Source organism: Phacochoerus africanus, chromosome 7 (assembly GCF_016906955.1).
Source record: "Phacochoerus africanus isolate WHEZ1 chromosome 7, ROS_Pafr_v1, whole genome shotgun sequence".
NCBI lineage: Eukaryota > Metazoa > Chordata > Mammalia > Artiodactyla > Suidae > Phacochoerus > Phacochoerus africanus.
In genome coordinates, this window is record NC_062550.1 from 11323151 (window position 1) to 11335767 (window position 12617).

At 55.0% G+C, this 12617-nt stretch overlaps 1 protein-coding gene across 2 annotated transcripts in view; it reads left to right on the top strand.

Moving 5' to 3' along the window:
- Window positions 1-498: 498 nt before the first annotated feature.
- Window positions 499-12617, top strand: part of MYH9 (myosin heavy chain 9) — a 90282-nt gene continuing 78163 nt past the window's right edge. For both annotated transcript variants that reach the window (XM_047786380.1, XM_047786381.1), the window contains exon 1: window positions 499-633. The gene's annotated coding sequence lies outside the window, so the exon portion shown is untranslated. The remainder of the gene's footprint in view (window positions 634-12617) is intronic.

The following is a 12617-nucleotide window of genomic DNA, read 5'->3' on the forward strand; positions in this document are numbered from 1 at the left end:
GGCGGGGTGTCAGAATCCCGGACCTTCCCAGCCTCCTCCCGCCCCACCTCGCCCTGGCTCGGGCAGTGCACCAAAATCCCGGCCTGGAGCCCTCTGAGAGTCTCCTCCTCCTGATTGGACTCTCTCTGTGTCAATCCGGCTACTGGAACCTGGATGCTCGTTGGTTCCGCCCTAGGGGGCGGGGCTCGCGCCTAGGAAGCGCGGGGGAAGGTGCAGAAGGCGGAGGTGGGGGCGGATGGGGAGGATGAATCCCCACCCCTCTGGCTCCATAGGCTCCTCCCGCCTCCTTCTTACAGGTCCAGGTGCCTGTCCATCTTGGCCAGAAGCGGGCTGGAGTGGGTGCAACAGCCTGGGGGGCGTGTACGTCCCTCCAGGCTCCGCCCCACAGCCGGCGCTGGGCTCCGAATGGGCGGGCACTGCGAGGGCGGGGCGGGAAGGAGGCGAGGAGCTGAGCAGGGTGCGGTGAGGCGCGCAGATCACCGCGGTTCCTGGGCAGGGCACCGAAGTCTGAGCGAGGCTGACCTGCTGCAGCTCCCGCCTCGCGCGCTCGCCCCACTCCACTGTCGCCTGAGCTCTAGAGAAAGCCCTCTCGGGAGAAGCAGCTTCAGTTTCCCAGGGCAGATCCAGGTTCAGGTGAGCGAGCCCCACCGGCGGGTCCCGCCCCGGGCAGGCGGGCGGGGGCGGGGGCGACGGGAAGCGCGGCGTCTGGAGCAAGCGGGCAGACCTGTGGTTCTCGGCCGCCTCGCGGCCAGTCACCGACTTGGGCGGGCACGAACGCTGCGGGGCCCGGCCGGGGCACTGCATCCTTCGCGGAGAGGGTCCGGGACCCTTGCGCGGGCGCTAGGGGACGGCGCCCCTGGAAGCGAGGCCTCGGGGAGCAGAGGAAGTCTTCGGGGCCGGGTGCTCCCCGGAAACTCCCAATCCCCTCCACTCTCCCGTCGGCGCACTCCGCCTGCCGGGCACCCGGCAGCCTCGACCTACCCCAGCTGCCGGGGCACGGGCCCCGCCCTCGCCTCGCCCAGTGCCCAAGTTAGGCAAACTTTTTAACCCCTTCCGGGAGCCTCTGTGCCTCGGACCCAGCCGCGTGGGTGAGAGTAGGGAGGGGGGGCTTGGAGCCCGGGCTTCTTTGGAAGTTTCCAGGCGTTTTCGAAACCGAGGTAACGGACAGACAGGGACCGTTTGGCAGCTGTCAGGGCGTCCTACTGAGTCAGAATCGGACAATCCTGCAGCAGACCTTGAGCTCCGCTCAGTTTCCGCCCTCCGCTACCGACTTCCTTATTTGCCCGTCTGTGATCGGCAGGGGGAGGAGGGGGACCGGGCGAGGTGCGGGTGGGTGCACCGGGAAGAGGGACCTGGCGGGGATCCGGGCTCGAGGAAGGAAAGACTTGCCTTTCCCCCGCTGACCCTCATCCTTTTGACTTCTCCCCGGGAGAGACAGGCCCGGGAAGGCCCGCAGCCATCTCCGAGGTCCCGGCGCGCACCTGATTCCACCGCACCTGCGGGCCGACCCACCGGGGCGGGGGCGGGGAGAGCTGCTCCCAGCTCCTTTAGGACCTGGCCTGGGCTGTTGCATCGTCCCTGTTTGGGCCAGATCCAGGGCTTTCTACTTATCCCCCACCCCCACCCCGTCAATTTCCCTGGGCTGGGTGCTCACCCCTTGCTGTCCTGGGGCCGCGCTCGGGGCAGGACTGCACCCCCCTTCCCAGCTCTCCCAGAGCCCCGGCGTCTCAAACGGAGACCGAGAACCCCGCTGGACCACGTTGCCGGCTGTGTTGAGTTGGGGGCAGGGTGAGCGCAGGGGTTGTTGTCTGTGGCCCCACCCAGCCGGTGTGGGGAGAAGGTTCCTGGGAAGTCCCAGGTCCTGGAGACCGGCGGCTCTCTCCGCTGGGTAATTGAGAGGCCCAGTCACTTCTTGGTTCACTGCACCCTTTCCTGGCTTTAACAGGATTGCAAAGTAACTGTTGAGTAACTTGAAGGAGAAGAGCTATAGCGCCTTCCTGCAACAATGTGGCCGTTTCAGACTCTGCTGTCTACAACCCCAGTGGGTAGTTTATTCCCTTTTTGGGAAGGACGGAGGCTGCTTTAAGGCCTATTTAGACAATCGCTTGATTAATATTAGTCGGTTTATATACGAGGTTCCTGGGGTGGGGGAAGGGCACACAGATGTGTAATTGAGCAAATATTTAACGGGCTTCTTTGTGCCAGGGACTTTGCCAGGTGGTGGGGGCTGTGAGGTTGAGTAAGACCTGGCCCCTGCCCTTGGGCATCTAGGAGAGAGCCGAGACAAATCCGTAGATGACTCTAAGGTGAGGCAGAGATGACAGAGACCCCAGAAGGGCGCGGTGAGTCATGGGGCTTGGGAGAGGGCAGCCAGGCCATCCTTCGGAGAACCCAGAGGCCTCGGCCATCGGCCATTGGCCATCGATGGCCACTGGCCATCGGGTAGTTTACAGTCAGGGGAAAGAGTGGCTGAGGGACTGAAATACAAAGGCAGCCTGTGATCGGTGTCCCAAGCACGCGGCAGACAAAGGGCTCGAGGAATTCTGAGCGGGGCCACTTCAGTCTGGGATGCGGAGGGAGGCTGCCTCGAGGAAGGAGGACATTGCAGGTTTGGCAAACTGAGGCAAGCCTTCCGTGTTGCAAAGTGAGGACTCCAATAGTGGATAATTGAGGGGTCATTAAAACTGCCAAGAGATGGCTCGGTGTAATTTGAGAGCCATGGTGTCCCCCAGATGGCTGCAGGGTGACTCCAAAAAGCTCTACTCTTCACATTCTGCAAGTCCTGGCAGTGCCCGTGGGCAAGATCCAGGTGCTGGGATTGGCAAGGCTGTCTGGGGAAGGGCAGCCTGAGAGGTACAGTCCATGGGGCTGCTGGTTCGAAGGGCACGTGAGGGTAGAGAGAGGAAAGAGGGGGCCAGGGCTTTCTGGGTTTTATTTTTAAACTTTTTAACCTCAGGGCTTGGAGATGGGACAACTTCCCTCTTGCAGGATGAAGGGCGCATGTTAATCACAGCCTGCCTTCTGCCCATTCTTGCTCCAGAAAGAAAAAAAAACAAAACAAGGATGTGTTAGCTTTTTAAAAGGAGAAAAGCACACTCAAAATTGCTGCATTGTTGTGTCGCCTGGTGGAGGGTATTGCTAGAAACCAACCAGGCTAGCTGCGCTCTCCTCACTTCCTCTTCCAGCTAATCCTTCCTTAAAGAACTTGAGACAGGCCTCACCAGCTTGACATCTTCATTTCAAAAGAGAGGAGGGGTTGGCTGTTGTTCTCCTCCGAGCCTAGCCCTACCCTTCTCTTGGAGGGGGGAGAAAGAGACACCCAAAGCAAAGGGGAAAAAAAAGAAGTCTGTGCCTTGACAGCTTCCTCCCAAGCATCTTGTTCCAAAAATATTTAGAATAACAAAATCTGTGTGTCGTCTTAATTAAACAAACGCCCTAATTTGCTGAGCATAAAACAGCATCTCTGCCCGCAGGGGCAGGAAGTGCATTTTCCCTTTGTGTAGCCCCAGAGAGAGTCCCTGCCTCTCGGCCTTAACCCTTGGTGTGCTGAGCCCCTGGGCTGAAGCCCTCTGGTGACAACGGAATGGAGCCCCACCTGTCCCCTGGGAAGCGAAGTGCCTGTGACTTTCGGAATCCCATTCCTCCATAGCGTTGGGAAGAGTGAGGGCATGAGCTTTGGCACCAGGCAGATTTCAGATCCTCACCCTGCCACCTAGATTACCGTAGACAGGTCACGTAACCTCGCCAGCCTCAGTGTCCTCAGCTGTAACATGGGAATCAGGATACCACGCTGCAGGGTTGGGTGTGAGCATTAAAAGAAAGAAAGCAGAGTTTCGGCCATGGCGCAGCGGAAACGAATCCGACTAGGAACCATGAAGTTGTGGGTTTGATCCCTGGCCTCGCTTAGTGGGTTAAGGATCCGGCGTTGCCGTGAGCTGTGGTGTAGGTTGCAGATGCGGCTCAGATCTGGCGTTGCTGTGGCTCTGGCACAGGCCGGTAGCTATAGCTTCGATTAGACCCCTAGCCTGGGAACCTCCATGTGCCTCGGATGTGGCCCTAAAAAGCAAAAAAGACCCCCCGCCCCCCCAAAAAAATAGTAGAATAAAATAAGAGAAAGAAAGCATGTAAAGGGCCTGGTATAGAGTGACTATGTAGGTTTTTAAGAAAACATATAAATTAACTCCTGGGTGGTCAGGTGAGGAAATAGGGGAAGAGGGGGAAGTGGTTTTCCAGGCTCAGTGCTCTTTCTCTTTCTAGAAAGGTGGGGTGCGTGTGTGTGGACGCATGGACCATGGAGCCCAAGTGGTAAAAATACGGGTAGTTCGGGGCGCATCCACTGCTGATGCTTTCGGATGGTGAGCTTGTGCTCACCAGCCTTGTTTCAGGGCCCGGGTCCCGGCAGAAGGTGCACTAACTGCAGTTCTAGTTCTCAGACGTGGTGTCCGTGGTCTAGGGAAGAGCCAAGGGGTGACACGGAAAGACCACTGGCCTTGGTGTCTGGAGGGCTGGCTTCCAGCCTGGGTGGGGGCAGCGTTTGATTTTGGTAGAAATTGCCACATCACCCTGCAGAGACATCATACCTGGTTCTGTGTCCACCAGTGCAAACATGACTGAAACACACAATCATTTTAATGTCTCCAAGAGGCCCCAGTTTCTTCTACAAGATGCCCTATTGGGAGTCTAAGTTGCAATAACTCTTTTAGAAGGTGATTTGACATACTGTGGGAATGCCCCCCACCCCAAAAAGAAAAAGCAAAAAAAAAAGAAGGTAATTTGACAATATTTGTCAAGTTGACGTCTTTATTTCTAGGAACTCACCCAGCACATAAACTCAACTGTGCAAAAGGAAATCTCCAAGGATAGTCTTTGTCACATGGTCAGAGAAAACGACAAGAAACAACCTAACTGTCCATTAAGAGGGTCAAATAAATTATGGCACAGCTGTGCAATGGGAATCCCTGCAGCCCTTAAAAAAGTGCAGCTGACTTACAGGTGCTAACGAGGCCTCCTCTCCAAGATGTATTGGAAGTGGAAAAATCTAGATGCAAAGTAGGATATGTGGTGTTCCTTTCCATGTGAAACGTGGTATGCCACCTCGGCTCTGTGCACAGAAAGCTACAGAAAGCCTGGTAATGGTGGTTGCCTCTAGAAAGGGCCCAGGAAGCCTGAGTCCAGGGTGAGCATTGCTTTTCCACTAAATATCTTTTTACATCCATTGCCCTTAATGGTCAAAACTGTAACATTTTCTTAGTTTGATTATGTATAAAAATAAGTGGTCCCCTGCCCAGTCTTGGAGGTCTCAACTTTCAAATGCATTACTCAGAGTTCCCATCATGACTCAGCGGTAATGAACCCGATTAGTATCCATGAGGTTGCAGGTTCAATCCCTGGCCTCACTCAGTGGGTTAAGGATCTGGTGTTGCCGTGAGCTGTGGTGTAGGTTGCAGACTCAGCTCAGATCCTGCATTGCTGTGGCTGTGGTGTAGGCTGGCAGCTGCAGCTCTGATTCAACCCCTAGCCTGAGAACCTCCATATGCTGCAGGTGTGGCCCTTAAAAAAAACCCAGAAGCATTACCCTTGATTCTGGATTTCATACTAAGTGGCTCCTGTGTGCAGGGAAGCAGGAAGGGTTTTAAGAATGGACTGAATTGCTCTGTGATTGGACCATTTTCAGTCCCGTTTTCTTCTCCGTGATGTCGTATTATTGCCAGAGTAACCCCTTTACACAAATGTCTACTCTGCTCCACTCCCTTGTACTCTGGAAAATGGGATATGATTGCTTTTTCTTTGCTGTATGAGAAAAAGAAGCCCGCGGTCTGTGTCTGGAAAGTATTTCTGGATGCCCCTTTGCCAGCTTTCCCACAATTCCCCTGGCTCCAAATTGTACGTTGCCCTTTCCTGGGGAGTCCACCCTGGCCAGAAGGCTAAACCACACCTTTATCCTCTTGGGTCCTCCTCTTTTTAAAACTTGGGGTCATTGCACCCCATTCCATCTCCAGTTGTCCCTCAGACATCCGGCCTGTGGTTTTTAATGCATTAATGTTGGGGAGTTCCCGTTGTGGCTCAGTGGGTTAAGAACCCGACTAGTGTCCACAAGGATGTGGGTTCAATCCCTGGCCTCTATCAGTGGGTTAAGGATCTGGTGTTGCCGTGAGCTGTGCAGATGTGGCTCGGATCTGGCGTTGCTTTGGCTGTGGGATAGGCTGGCAGCTATAAATTCTTGAGAAAATATGATCAGAAGGGTGAGTCGGAGGGCTCTGATCCCCTCCCCAAGGAGGATCGCCTTAGCCTTTTATGATGTGGCGCCCGGAGAAGACACAGGCTCTGAGTTGGCTCTTTTCTATAGCACAGCTGGTGGAAGACCCCTTCAGGGTCTCCGGCAGGCCTGTGTCCCTGCCAGGCAGCCTCCAGTCCTCCTGGCAAGATGGCATGAGTCACACATGCGTGCACCAAATGAGCCCAGGTCTAAAATGGGCCTGCCACCCCATGGGCGGGTGGTTTGAAGGCTGGATGCCAGCCTGTATGTGCCCCCTCTGCCTCCACCTGCCCCTCGGGCTTTGATGGCACCAGATAGTTGGGAGACAGGAGGCGAACTGCCTCCCTTGCATCTGACGCGTGTCTCTTGAAAAAGTAACTGAGGCAGGCAGGCTGCTGTTGGCATTTCTTGGGCCCCCATTCTGCCGCCTAGTTTCTCCAGCCCGAGGTGATTCAGCACCCGGAATGGGACATGGCACACCGGCCTGGGCAGGTGGGCCCAGACAAGGCTCCTGGTCTACCTTTGGCTGAGGGCGAGGCCTTCTTGGGAGTTTCTCCCCAGCTTGACTGTCCAGTTCTCAGCGGTGCCTTCAGCAGCTGCCCTCATCTCTAGCTACCCTGTCAGGAAGCCTCCTGCTGCTGCTGCGGCTGCGGCTACGGCTACGGCTGCGGCTGCGGCTGGAGGCTGGAGGGAGTCCCGCAGGGCCTTCTGGAAGTTGCCACCAAAGGGTGTGGCTTCCTGCCCTGGCAGGTTGGGCTGCTGCGGCCTGGAGGGAAGTCGAAGGTGCAGCTCAGCTTCCCCCACCTTCAAGTCACTTCCTTGGTGCCTCTCAGAGACCCTTGGTCCTTGTGGTTCTTCCTGTGCTCCCCAAAGGAACTAGGGACCCCCGGCAGAGGTCCCTGTCTCAACCGCCCTGGATGTTACTTTGGCAGTTTTCGGCTTAGGTTTTCTTTTCCTTTTATTTTATCCCTAATTCTAAATGATGCTTAAAAATCCACAGCGACAGTACAATCCCCCCCCGAGATTGAAGGCATCTCAGGGACAGTGTAATTTTAACACCGCCCCCCCCCATTAGAGAAGGAATGAGTTGCCCAAGCCCACTATGGGAGTTGGTAGAAGAAAGCCTTGACCCCTGGTTTCACCCAACCCCAGGCCTTCCTCTCAGAGTCCTGTGGCCTCTTTATTTAAAAGTGTTTTTGTGCTGTTATCACGCCTTTCCACGCCTCTGTGCACTGTTGAGCCAAGCAACACGTGCTGAGCTCCTTTCATCTTTCCTCAAGCGTCTGTTCTTCCCCACCCTTCAGCCTCGTCTTTTTTGGGGGTGGAACGTGTTTCGAGTTTCTCTGAACTTCTTCCTGTTGGACAATCCCACTTAGGCTGGAAGTTCCCACAGCTCAGAAATCAATATTTCTCATGGGGCAGCGCCAGGCGGCGGGCGGCCATTCAGAGCGCCCCACGCTGGCGTTCTGCTGCCCTTCGGCCAGTCCTGATGTCTAGTCATGCTAAGTCATTTTGCATCTTGGGTGATCCATCTGTCGCATTTTTGATACAGAACCCACAGAGAGGGTCGACAAAATCAGGCATCAGACAGAGCTGGGACCAGACTGCCTTTTCTCCTGCGAGGCTGGAGCCCCAGTTTCCTCATCTGTCACATGGAGAGGCCACTTTTGTAGGCTTGTTGTAATTTACATGTAAATATATGCCCAGTGGCCTCCTGCTTGTCCTCCCCCTCTTCCTTTCCTCCCTTTTCCAGGTCATCCCCAGCATCATCTGTCTTTGGGTGGTAGGAGATACAAGTTCAGGTTTAAAAGATTTTAAATTGGTCCAACAAGCCTGTCCCATGATAACAGGGTGTGGTAAGATATCTGAGCAACCTACGAGATTTCCTGCGCTTGGAGGGCTGAGGTTTTCCAGGCCTGTGGCCTCTGCATTCTTCTTCCCAAACCATACAGTTCGTTCAACTTATGTCGCTGAACTGAGCTGCTTTAAGCATTTAAAAAAAGCTGTTACAAAGCTGCGGAGGCACCTTTATTTCGAATTGTCTGTGTTCAAAAGCCGCTGCGTTTCCTGTGTTTTGCATGAAGTCACTGGGCTGAAGAAGGCAGCTTCCTGTCTGATAAACATAAAGACGAGGCATTTGGAACCATTTAGATGACTTAATCTGACTGGGCTGGAATGGGGGAGAAGGTTTTAGAACCTGCTGGCCTGGGAGGTCAGCAGCGGGGTCGTTTTTCATCTCCGCATCCCCAGGTTCTCAGTGGGGCCTGTCTTGGCTTGGACTTGACCCCTCATCCTTGTTGCATGAGTGGAGTTCGGGTCTCATGGGTACCTGGGCCTGTGAGTTCTAGCCAAAGCTTTAGAATGCCGTTCAGTGATCTCTCCTTTTACAAAACACGGATGCCAGGTACTTGTCTGGAAACTTCTGGGGTATGGAAGTTGGTGGCAAGGAGCTAGTTTTTGTCTATTTTTTGGAGTTCCCTAATGGCCTAGCAGTTAAGGATTTGGTGTTGTGGGTTTGATCCCTGGCTGTGGGCATAGCCAAAAGAAAAAAAAAAGTGTTGGTCTGCTTTTTAATATGTAAGAGCCAGCTGTTGGGTATCGATCCCAAATTTCTTGACCACGTCAATCATCAGAGACACCTTAGGCTCCTCCTCTGTGGCCTGCCCTGTGCTGGGCCTGCTGGGCTTCAGCGGGGACGAGGGCAGAGAGCTGGTTCCTGTTCTCAGGAGACTTAGCCTATGTTAGGGAGTTGGGGCACTGGGACAGAGAGACTTGGGACCTGGCGCAGCGAGTGCCACCCTGAGCAAGCGGGGTTTTCTGGGCATCTTGAGCCAGCTTCCTGGAGGCTCGGACTGCCCGGGAGGCGGAGGGAAGGTGGGTAGGGAGGAAGGAAGCACTTCTGGAGGGGCACTGGCCCAGGAGTCAGGATGTCTGGGGTCGAAGCCCCAGCTCTGCCAATAATAGTAACAGTCGTAATAATAAGAGCTAAGTTTTATCAAGCACTTGTTTGTCCCAGACACTGTGCTAGTGCTTTTGCACAGACTCTTTCATTTAATTCTTTGCTCATTCCCAGGAAGTAGGCAGTCATCCCCATTTTATGGATGTGGAGACTGAGCAGGGCTTCAGACTCAGGCGCTCTGACCCCAGCCCCTTGTGTGGCCTTACCCTTCACTCCGGGGCTGGCCTTTTCTCACTTGACAGTGAGGGAGAGGTCAGACCGGCCCCCGGGGCCTCCTCCCTCGCTAGTGGCCGAGAATTGATGAGAGAAGGCGCGATGGGCCTCCCCGTCCTGAGTGCAGTCGGCTGCACAGAGCGAGGCTGCCAGCTCGATAGGGTTGCCTTGGCTACTGGCTTCACCTTTAACCTCAACCGGCCGTGTTTCAAATGTGTGTGGTTTGTCCTCAGGGAGGCAGCGTGAATCCCGGTTCTCGGCGGGGCCCAGGCTGCCCTTCCCTGGGAGCCAGCCCGCCAGAGGGCCGGCCACCATCTCGGCAGTGGGTTCTTCTTGGCGTCAGCCCACGTGCAAACATGCCTTCCTTCCGGCTTCCTTCATCCTTGTGTCTGTCATCCTTCGGCGCTTTACTGTGTGTGCTGTTCGCTAGGCCGGGTGCTGGGAATGAGGAGGGGAAAGCATGGGGCACGGGGGTTGTTGCCAGGAGCTCTCGGGGTCTCACCAGAGTGCCCAGGGGAGTCTGAGCAGGCTTCCTGGAGGAGGCGGCAGCGGCACCCGAGCTGATGGCAAGGTCGGGACGTGGCACAGCACGTCCAGGGAGCAGGGCCTTGTTCAGTTGCTCAGACTGCAGCGGAGCTTTGTTCAAGCGTGATTCAGGTCGCAAGGCCCTCTGAGTCACCCCTGGGCTAGTAAAAGCTTTCCTCTCCTCCGTAGTGGCTCCAGGCCCCAGCCCCTTCTAGAAGCCCCTGACAAAGGCCAATGGCCCATGAAGGTCTGCTTCCTGGGCTGTTTCCTAGGAAAGGAGGGGCTGCAGGATTCCTCCCCCAGGTCCTTACCCTCTGAGTGGCTGTGAGAATCCTGCCTGTGTCCTCTGGGTGTGTGGTCAGCACCCTGTGCCCAGCTGGAGGATATGGGATGAGATTTTTCACTGAGTGTTGAGAGAGACCTTATTGTTACCGGAATTGGTCCTCTTTTTAAAGTAAAAGAAAAGGCATTTGGGGGCGGGTAGGTTTGTTTATAGCACAAACATTTTAACAGCGCTAGCAAGAAGCACATTTGCCCCTCCTGCTGGCCACTGTTTTTGCATCTTTCAGGGTTTTTGTACACACATATTTTATAAAATTAAATATTACATTAGATCCAACTTAGTGCTATAATGTAAGCGTTTCCTATGTTGCAACAGTCTCCACAATTATTGCTTTAATGGCTTTGTTCTGGTCCTCGGTGGGAAAAAACCTTACGGACCTTGCCAGAAATTCCATGGTTTGTTGGAGTCTCTTGGAAATCCATTCCTTCAGCAAATACAGTACCTGCCAGGTGGTGAGGCTGTGGCTGAATGAGACATCCCAGGCCCTGCCCTCAGGGGCCTCCCAGTCTACACCCAGGGAAGAATCACTTCACTTTGGTGTTGTGGGGTGCCGTGGCGTGGCGGTGAGCCTGAGAGAAAGCGGCAGCTCAGACGCCCGGTTTGAGTTGATGGGAAACAGGTAAAACCACTTCGTCATTAGTGGTGAGAAAGCCAAGGAACATGGACCTGGGAGATCTGGACGCGGGAGAACGTTCTGGGCTCGCTGGAGGATGATCTTCACCCCCACGGGTTTGTGCTCTTAGGAGACCTGAGCCAGAAAACACGCCCCGGGGGAAGTGAGGGGCAGAGGCTGCAGGGGGCCTTGTCAACGGGGAGGCTGGGGCAGTAGCCCCTGGTCCTCCTTAGGGAGGGTGGCCCTGGGCGGGAGCTGCCCAAGGGTGGGGGCAGGAGGGTTGGTGGCAGGAGCTGGGGGGCGGGGGGTGCTGGTCTGCCAACCCACTAAAGCTGGGAAAGCCACTTGCCCTCTGCTGTGACTCCTGCCTCTGGGGAAGGAACCAATTGTAGCAACAAGCTGCAACAGTGTAGTTTTATTGTAAAGAGGAAGTTTCAGAATCCTAGTGGTTGCTTTGGAGCAGATAGATGTTTATGACAGTAAAGGTGTCATGGGGGGCCGTGGGGGGCAGGGCGGGTGCTGGGCTGGGTGCGAGGGCAGAAGATGGGGGGGGTCAGGGCCCTAGAACCTGGAGTGCAGTGTCTTTGCTCTGGTTTTTTCTTTTTTGTCTTTTGTCTTTTTAGGGCCACACCTGCAGCATATGGAGGGTCCCAGGCTAGGGGGCAAATCGGAGCTGCAGCTGCTGGCCTACGCCACAGCTGCTGCCACGTGAAATCTGAGCCACGTCTGTGGCCCACACCACAGCGCACGGCAACGCCGGATCCTTAACCCGCTGAGCGAGGCCAGGGATCTAACCCGCAACCTCATGGTTCCTAGTCGGGTTCGTTTCCGCTGCGCCACGACGGGAACTCCTGGTTTTTTCTTTCTTGCCAGATAAATAGCTTCCTTGGGGAGGCTCCTTCGTCTTTCCAGCTCCCCACTGTCCCTGTCCCCTCACTACCCCCTTCACCCCAGCTCAAGGGGCTCTGGCCTGAACTCTGCTGTCTTCCTAGAGAGCAGGAGAGAACCACCCCCCCCGCCCCCCCCCGCTCCCCACCCCACTCACAAGGCCAGGGTGGGGCCTTGGACGGACGCGGTCCCAGGGACACCTCCCTGGTCCTGTCTGTTTTAGGCTCTGCTGACCTCATCGGGTCCCCTCTGCAGGCCGCCATGGGGATCTGGATCAGTACCAGGTCCTCAGGGTTGAGGTTTGACTGGGACAGCTCTGCGATGGTCCCCCCCCCCCCGCATGCGCATTAAATAGACACTAAAAAAACCAAGAACAGACCCTAAACAGAACCTAACCTTATTTTTTTAAACTTTTTATGTAACCTAACCTTGTTTACATAATGACTTAAAATTAGTAATAAGAATGAGCCATAAGCTGGGGATTTCGGCATTTAGTAGATTTTAATGTTCCCTGGAGGTCCAGGTGAGGTCCCTTGTGTATCTTTTAAAATCTCCTGTCACCTCGTTTAACTCCTGTTTGGTGGTGGTTGTAGGCTAGAGATTATCTTTGAATTTATGCTATTTTAAATTATTTCCCCGTTTTCAGGTTGGAGGAGGAGAGATGGACACAGGAATAGAAAGTGTGATAAAGCACGAGGAGGCAGCGGGGGCGGGGAAGGGAGTGGGTGACTCTCAAAGCGGCAGCTGGGTTTAAATCCCATTTTCAGTCAGTTTATGGGTTCATTAAATATGTATCAAAGGCTGGCTGTGTGCTGGAGAC